The sequence below is a fragment of the Engraulis encrasicolus genome, chromosome 14, assembly GCF_034702125.1.
Source record: "Engraulis encrasicolus isolate BLACKSEA-1 chromosome 14, IST_EnEncr_1.0, whole genome shotgun sequence".
In the NCBI taxonomy this organism is placed as follows: Eukaryota; Metazoa; Chordata; class Actinopteri; order Clupeiformes; family Engraulidae; genus Engraulis; species Engraulis encrasicolus.
The window spans coordinates 256,224-264,728 of NC_085870.1; the positions used below are offsets into that span (position 1 = coordinate 256,224).

Here is an 8,505-nt window from a genome sequence, read left to right on the forward strand (position 1 = left end):
CTTGCCAACTTTCCTTCTTGTCTGTGAGTGTTTGATTAGCAGCACAAAATGCGTCAATGAAGCAGGAGCTGTTACCTAGGTTGGTTGATTGCTAAATGTAAATCGTTTCCCCTCACATGCTATGGTGTGATTCACAGTTGGTGAACTAGACATTTTATCTTCTAAACAAAGTAGGCTACACTGCCACCCTGCATCCATGTGAAACACCCTGGCATTTGCAACAGAATAAACAGAAGAGGAGCAAAGGCAACTATTAAAGCCAAAAGTTAAAGCTTTTTCCCCAAAATGCTGTGATGTTGTAGCTTTCTAAATTATTGTAAAATGTAGGCCTACAGGTCCTTAAATGTGTACAAAGTAGGCTATGGGTCCTTGAGCTACCAATTTGCCAATTTGGCAAAAAAAAGTCTAGCTGGCCTTTTCAAGAAATTGAAATTATGCATTTTCACTTATTGTTTCAGATGTACACTCACACTCACACACACACACACACACACACACACACACACACACCATGTTACATTTCAGATCTGCATGAAAGGGGGTACTATTTGTTCAAAGTTTTAGTCTTTTATAAACGTTTTTAGCTGATAGTGACTCTCCAGATTTGGTTAAAATGCAGGAAATTGCATCTAAGAAATACATTTTTTTTCTGGGGAGGACCCCCAGACCCCGCGCTAAAAAATACAAAAAAAAAAATATTTTCTATATTTACTGCCTACCCTACCATACCCCTCACTGCACGTCACTGACACATACACATACACACATACTGCTGCTGTTGTACTTGATAGACCTTTTTAATATTTATTTTTCTTCAAAATGCTACTATTACTATGTCAGAACGCATATATATATATGTATAAAGGACTCTTTAGGGAGAAAAAAAACCTCAACAATTACCTCTTAATGTATGTTCTCTACAAGTCTTCTGTTGTCCAGTCTTGCACTTTAAATGTCTGTATGAGCACTGTCTATGTCCATACTGTCTTAAGTCCATGTATAAGTACTGTCTATGTCTATACTGTCTATGTCCTTACCTAGATTAGTCTATGTCTGTATGACCAGTGCATGTAAAGAAATTGACAATAAAACCTACTTGACTTGACTTGACTAGTCACTCTTGTTATCTGATGTAGTGTATGGACTCCCAAGACAATATTTTATTATTTTATTCGGTAACACTTTATTTTAGGGATACATCTATTAGCCCTAATACATACAATGTGCCTGTATAAGTAACTTGTAAGGCATGTACAAAGCAAAATCAAACATTTGTTAAGCATGTATTCGCAAAATGTCTTGTTCATGCACAATAAGGGATTTATTACCAATTTAACCTTAGTAAAGACCTAGTAGGCCTTAGCGTTTGCTTAGTACATGCCTTACAAGTTACTTATGTATGCAGGCATTACCATTGCATGTATTAGTGCTAATAGATGTATCCCTAAAATAAAGTGTTACCTTTTATTCCTTTTGTATATGGTATATGTTGTCTTGTATGTTGATGGCTTACTTGTTGTATGTTTAGTGTATGTATATGGTGTATGTTGTCTTTTACTACTCCTTTTATATATGGCGTATGCTGTCTCGTATGTTAGATCAGTGGTTCTCAACTGGAACAGTCTTGGGACCCATCATTTTCCACTCTCATTCGGTCGCGACCCAATTTTTTTAGCGTTCAATTCAATTCCATGCAATTCTCAAAATTTAATCAAGACTCGATCTCGCATAAACATTCAGATTGTATCTATGACGACAGATGACGCAGAGTTCACTAGCCTATCAAAATAAAAGTTGTAAATTGTTGCAGGAAAAGTTGGATTTTTTTTTTTTAGAATTACGGGGGGTTTTTTTACACCAAGGCTCCACGACCCACCCATGACCCCTCCGCTACCCACTTTTGGGTCGCGACCCACCAGTTGAGAAACACTGTGTTAGATGTTTAGTTATTTTATACCTTTTATATTCCTCAAGCGACCGGCCTGTTTTTGCGACTAATCTGACCGAGCGGGGTCATTTATGACCCCAAGGAGTTTATATAGAATTACCACTATATAAATTATTTTTTGGGGTTCATTCAAATTTATTTACATCTTGCACATACTTGTCCCTCATCTAAAGCAAAAAAATGTGAATTTGAACATTTTATTGTTTTGCTAAAAATTAGTCAAACTTACAAACGTATATGCTAAATATGATATATGCCCTCATTTGCATATGTAAACATCAAAATACAAAAAACATCCAATACATTTTTTCTTATCTCATCATCAGTAATCAACCGAGAAAGTTTCATGGTGATATCTATCATTTAATTTTTTTTAGCCTACCTACCTTTAGCCTAGTCTTACCATAATAATACAGTATATTTATGCTAATTATGGAAATGTATCAAAGTGAAACTTTGGGAAACCAAGCTAAATTCTATCCATTAGGCCCATAGATGATATTTCTGCAATAAATCTTTATTTCTGGGTTCATGAAATCACAAGATCTGAGAATATGGTAATTTACATACAGTCCCAAGAGAAAGTTTGTACGCCCTTTGGATTTTCTCACATTTCTTCTCAAATTGGTCATAAAACATGATCTGATCTCACCAACAAACTCAAGAATGAACAAACAGTGTCTGCTTGAACTAAAACCACTCAAACAATCACATATTTTCATACTTTTACTGGCCACAAGATGGAAATATTGACAGGACAGCGAGGCATAAATAAGTACACCCTCAGCTAAGAGTCCTTCAAGAGCTAATTAGACTAATTGCATGATTGGCCAATTTGACTCAGGTGTGAGCTACCCTTTAGTCCAATCACTGACTGTGTCGTAAGCAACCCACCCCCCTGGAAAACCAGTTAAAAGGTGTGATTTGTTGAGATGCATGCTCTTTGCATCATGCCTCGCACAAAGGAGCTGTCTGAAGACCTAAGACGCAAAATAATTGACTTATATAAAGCTAAAAAGGGTTACAAAACCATCTCGAAGAGTCTTGATGTTCATCTGTCCACAGTTCGAAAAATAGTGTACAAATGGAGACAGTTTGGGACGGTTGTTACTTTGCCAAGGAGTGGGCGCCCTGCGAAGATCACTCCAAGGGCAAGGCGAGTCATCATCAATGAGGTAAAGAAAAATCCGAGAGTGTCCGCTGAAGACCTGAGGAAATCACTGGAACAAGCTAACATCTCTGTTGAAATATCTACAATTAGAAAAACACTGAACAAGAATGGAATTCATGGGAGAAGGCCACGGAGGAAGCCATTGCTGTCCAAAAAGAACATTACTTCTCGTTTAGAGTTCGCAAAAAGGCATTTGGATGCTTCTCAGTGCTTCTGGAAAAATATATTGTGGACTGATGAAACAAAAGTTGAATTGTTTGGAGGGAAGAAACAACAGTTTGTATGGAGGAAAGATGGTACAGCTCACCATCCTCAAAACCTCATCCCCACTGTCAAGTATGGCGGCGGTAGCATCATGGTGTGGGGGTGCTTTGCTGCCTCTGGGCCTGGACAACTGGCTATAGTCGAAGGGAAAATGAATTCTCAAGTTTATCAAGATATTCTGAAGAGAAACCTTAAGCAATCGGTCAAAAAGCTGAAGCTCAAAAGAGGATGGGTCCTACAACAGGACAATGATCCCAAACACCGAAGCAGATCAACAATGGAATGGTTCCAGAAAAACAATATAAACGTTCTGGAATTGCCCAGTCAAAGTCCTGACCTAAATCCAATCGAGATGTTGTGGATTGACCTCAAGAGAGCCATCCATTCCAGACACCCCAAGAATCTGGCTGAATTGCAAAAGATTTGCAAAGATGAATGGTCCAAGATTTCTCCTGAGCGCTGTGCCCGTCTAATCTGCAACTACAGGAAACGTCTAGTTGAAGTAATTGCAGCTAAAGGGGGGTCAACCAGCTATTGACTCATAGGGTGTACTTACTTATGCCACCCTATACTTTGAATAATTCCATGTTATGGTCAATAAAAATATGATTGAACACAATTGTTTTGGTGGTTTTACTTCAAGCAGACCCTGCTTGTTTATTTTTGAGATTGTTGGTGAGATCAGACCATGTTTAATGACCATTTCAGGAAGAAATGTGAGAAATTCCAAAGGGCGTACAAACTTTTTCTTGGGACTGTAGACAAAACCATGTCTCAAACATATAACCGTATGCACACTCAAAATTTCTCTGAAACTTTTTCTGGACATTGTAGCTGTAGAAAGGTGTCTTCCATATATATTACAGCAAAGAAATTATTCAACTGATGCTTCAGCCTTTGTATAGCTATATAATGAGGAAAATTCTAAAAACGCCATTGGTTTCTACATTGATGACTTGTTTCCTCCCTCTTTGTTCATCAGGATGACTTCCATTTCATATTCTCATCATGTGTCTTGGACCACTGTGTTATCTGATGTAGTGTATGGACTCCCAGGACAATAATTTATCATTTTATTCAGTAACACTTTATTTTAGGGATACATCTATTAGCCCTAATACATACAATGTTCCTGTATAAGTAACTTGTAAGGCATGTACAAAGCAAAATCAAACTTTTGTTAGGCATGTATTCGCAAAATGTCTTGTTCATGCACAATAAGGGATTTATTACCAATATAACCTTAGTAAAGACCTAGTAGGCCTTAGCGTTTGCTTAGTACATGCCTTACAAGGTACTTATGCAGGCATTAACATTGTATGTATTAGTGTATTAGTATGTTGATGGCTTAGTTGTTGTATGTTTAGTGTATGTATATGGTGTATGTCGTCTTGTACTACTCCTTTTATATAAGGTGTATGCTGTCTTGTATGTTAAATGTTTAGTTATTTTATACCTTTTATATATGCTATATGTACATACACCTTTTATATATGGTGTATGTTGTCTTGTATTTTGGTGTCCTGCTTGTTGTATGTTTAGTGTGGACCCCCAGGAAGAGAAGCTGTTGAGAAGATTTGCTGATAAGTCCAACAGCGGATGAGGTTTTTTTTCTGTTGGCTAAAGCTCATTTTTGTAACTTCATTTTGAACGGATTTAGCAGAAGTTGTCACACAAATACAACCTAAATCAGCAAAACTGTGTTCTGTCATACAAAATCCAAACACAGTTTGTTTATGTTGTAAAGTAAAAGCCTTGAAGACCATCAGAGTACTACAAGGCTTTTACAGTTTTTCTTGATTGCTTCCACACAATTTCTGGTACTTAAAGTGGCCATGCCACTCTAATTACATAGCCATGTCCACCTTTTTTTCATAATCCTTGGTGTTCTCTGACCTGGTATGCAACATTATTTTAGCTGGAAAGTTATTTGATGGTGTATTTCAAAGCATTTTATTGCGCCCAAAAACACCTCTCAGGAGAACTAAGCGGTTTGTCCATAATGTTTATGAGCTTTGCACTGATTGGCTCCGCTGTTGCTAGAGAACCACGTCATTGTAGAGAACATGTTCTACTGAGGACTCGCAGGCTGCTCTCAGCCTTTGAGATAAAAGAAAAGAAAAATAAGCGTTGCCGAATAGGCTAAATGTTAAAATGATTGTGCTGAGTACTCCACACTGGCGCAGATTTAATAATGTACAAAACCTTATTGCATTCTGCGCCACTAGATGGCATATTTGGGGCATACAGATCCTGGGAGGAGGAGAAGAAGAAAGTGTATGTTGTTGCTGCTAGCCACGTACTCACTCTGCCTGCGGTGGATTGTTTTATTCCGTGTCAATTTAAAACTACTTCAGTAAATGTATTAACTTTACACCGAGCCTCTTCATTGCCTACTACAAAGCAACTTTATGCACCAGTTCGTCACTGATGGCTCATCAACGCGGCGGCATCCTCGTCATGGGACAGGTAAGATGCTAACCTACAACACCACTCAATGCTGTATTTTTTGCTTCAGGCAGGCCTTCATATTTTTATTTTTCTTCTCGGACGTATTGTGTAGGTTAACTTGGTTTCACTCGTTACGTTTGATCCAAGTGGATTTTATTGTTGTTTCAGACACAACGTTTGCACAATGCGTCAAGAAGTAAGCTTATTTCAATGTTGTTGTATTGTGTTCAAAAGGTGTTGAATTGTTAGACGTGTAGAAACACATTTAGGACAGACTACCGCTGTGAAAGACTATCTTGGGCCGTAACAACTGGCGACTGCAGATGTTAGAAAAGCAGATGAGATAGGACGTAATTGTCACTCTTAATCTGGGGTGTATTCATTTAGACCAGGACTGAGACTTTCGTTTTGATCTATCACTGTGTATCACCTGGAGTCGCCAGTTGATACGGGGGACTCAGTCTGTTACACCGGTTATAGGCCTACACTTTGATTAGTTTATGCATACATTTAAAACCTGAGAATATATCCCCCCTCAAAAGAAAGAAAAGCACAGCCAGAACTCTGAATAAACATTGCAATCAGCCAAATGCTGGTGAAAACTCAGGTTGGCTGGTACAAAATAAAACTTAGTAGCCACTTTGACCCATTGGTGAGTATGCCTGGTTAGGCTAGTGAGATGAAACATCTATTAGCCATTTTGGCTGGTGATGAAAAAGGTTCATTTGAAGTCTTGAGCACCGCATACCTGTTATCAGAGTATCTCATCATCATTATGCTGTATCCTCATTCTGAAGCATCTATTACTGAACTGCACACATTTACACTTTATGCATATCTAGGGGTACATGCATATATTTTTTTAATCTTTCCATTCATGCTGTACCTCCAGTGTAGGCCTATAATGTAATAGGATGTATATATTTATACATGGATGTATATAATTTTGTCATTGCAGGTTCATCAGAGTCAGGTGGTCAGCACCCAAACTAAAACCATGGGTCATGGTGAAGAAGTATGAGAGACTGTTCTATGTGCCCAGGATTCGTCAGGATGGTGTCCAAGAATTACATCCTAGCAGCACAGGTAAAGAAATGAATAGTGAGTTGTGATTAATATTATTTAGCCTACTGGCTGGCATCACATTTTTAAATTCAGACAACCTAGTGCTACATCAGGTATTTATTCAATCAGTACTGTAACAGTACAGGGGTTAGACAACGAAACATCTTGGTGTCAGAAGCTGACGCCGAGTGTGAAGGTTCAATTAGCAGGGTAATAAGAGCACAGTTCTCTTCAAAATATTGCAATTCACACACCATAACAGGTTAAAAAATTAGACATTTTTGGTGGGCTATCCAAGGTAATGTCTGCATACCACCAAGATGAACCACATCCAACAGGATTAACTGTGGACACAAGAGGAAGCATATCTTTTTTTTTTAATGGTGGTATGTCACCCATGCTGTTATGTGCTTTGCTCTTTCCCTGTTAATTGAGCCTTCACACACTGCTCTTTAGTGCAATGTGCAATTAATGTAGACTGGCCACCAAGGTGGTCCAATTTATCCATGAAACTTCCCACACCAAAATGTCAGGTGTTTTCATTGTCCAACACCTGTATATTACAATGCATTACCATATTAATTTAAATAACATGTTTTCCTTTTTTATCAGAACAGGACGCCATCATGAAGAAGTTGCCTGTGGGGCTTCACTTGGGCTTTGCCAGCGCCTCACTATCAGTGATGCTGGTCTCCTTATCCACCGTGCCTACCCCCACGTTCCTCCCTTGATGCATTCATCTCCTGACCTGTACCTGTTGTGGTAGTAGTCAGTGATGACACACAGTAGTTGTGATAATAACATACATGTATATGAAATAACTGAAATGATGTCCGTCCAGGCATTTCCTTTGGTATTTTATTATCCAGTATATGTATGTATCCAGTTACATGGGTATTTTGGTGCCTGGATTATACTGCATGTAAGTAATAATATGAACTCAGGTCAGGATACCACAGTAGTTCAGAGAACCATTCATTAATATAAAATGCACATGTGTTATATGTCCATCCCAGGATAGACGTCCCCTCGTATCACCTTCGTAACCCTAAAATGCATGTGTACTTTGTGTCTAAAAATAAAGTCTATGAACAACTGAATGATCTGATTAATACATTGAAATGGTGTGGTGCAGACGCTGAAATGGGGAAGTTAATTGGTTAAACTTGGCTTGGTGTGCTGGACCTCGGTCTCTTCCATACATCCAATCTCAGCCATCAGGTCATTGCTCTTCTCACCTGGAGAAATAGAAAGATATACTTAAATGACAATTTTTATCCCAAACAACCAAGTTTATCACAGTGAATTGGTTACTGTCCCTGCAGCATTGTGGGGCTAAGTGCCTTGCTCAAGGGCACTTCAGCCATGATGGAGATGAGGAGAGAGGTAAGGATGGGTTTCGCACCTGCCCCAATATCAAGACCACCTCCCTAACCATTAGGCCACTGATGTCTCATTTTGGAAGGCAGACAATTTTGTGAAAACATTAAGTGTTACACTTAACATTAATTACAAGGACAACATGAAGTGTGCATCCCAATATGTGACCTTGCCTCCTCCACTTGTGCTTGTCTCCTCGTCCCACCTCCTGGGCCCTCCTCCGTGG

The 8,505-nt window shown here is 38.7% G+C and overlaps 1 long non-coding RNA gene across 1 annotated transcript; it reads left to right on the forward strand.

Annotated features, from left to right (window-relative positions):
• Positions 1 to 5,445: 5,445 nt before the first annotated feature.
• LOC134463028 (uncharacterized) lies at positions 5,446 to 7,999 on the forward strand. Its single transcript, XR_010037606.1, has 3 exons — positions 5,446 to 5,852; positions 6,793 to 6,920; positions 7,512 to 7,999. It is a non-coding gene; the product is annotated as an uncharacterized LOC134463028 (long non-coding RNA).
• The last annotated feature ends 506 nt before the right edge of the window (positions 8,000 to 8,505 follow it).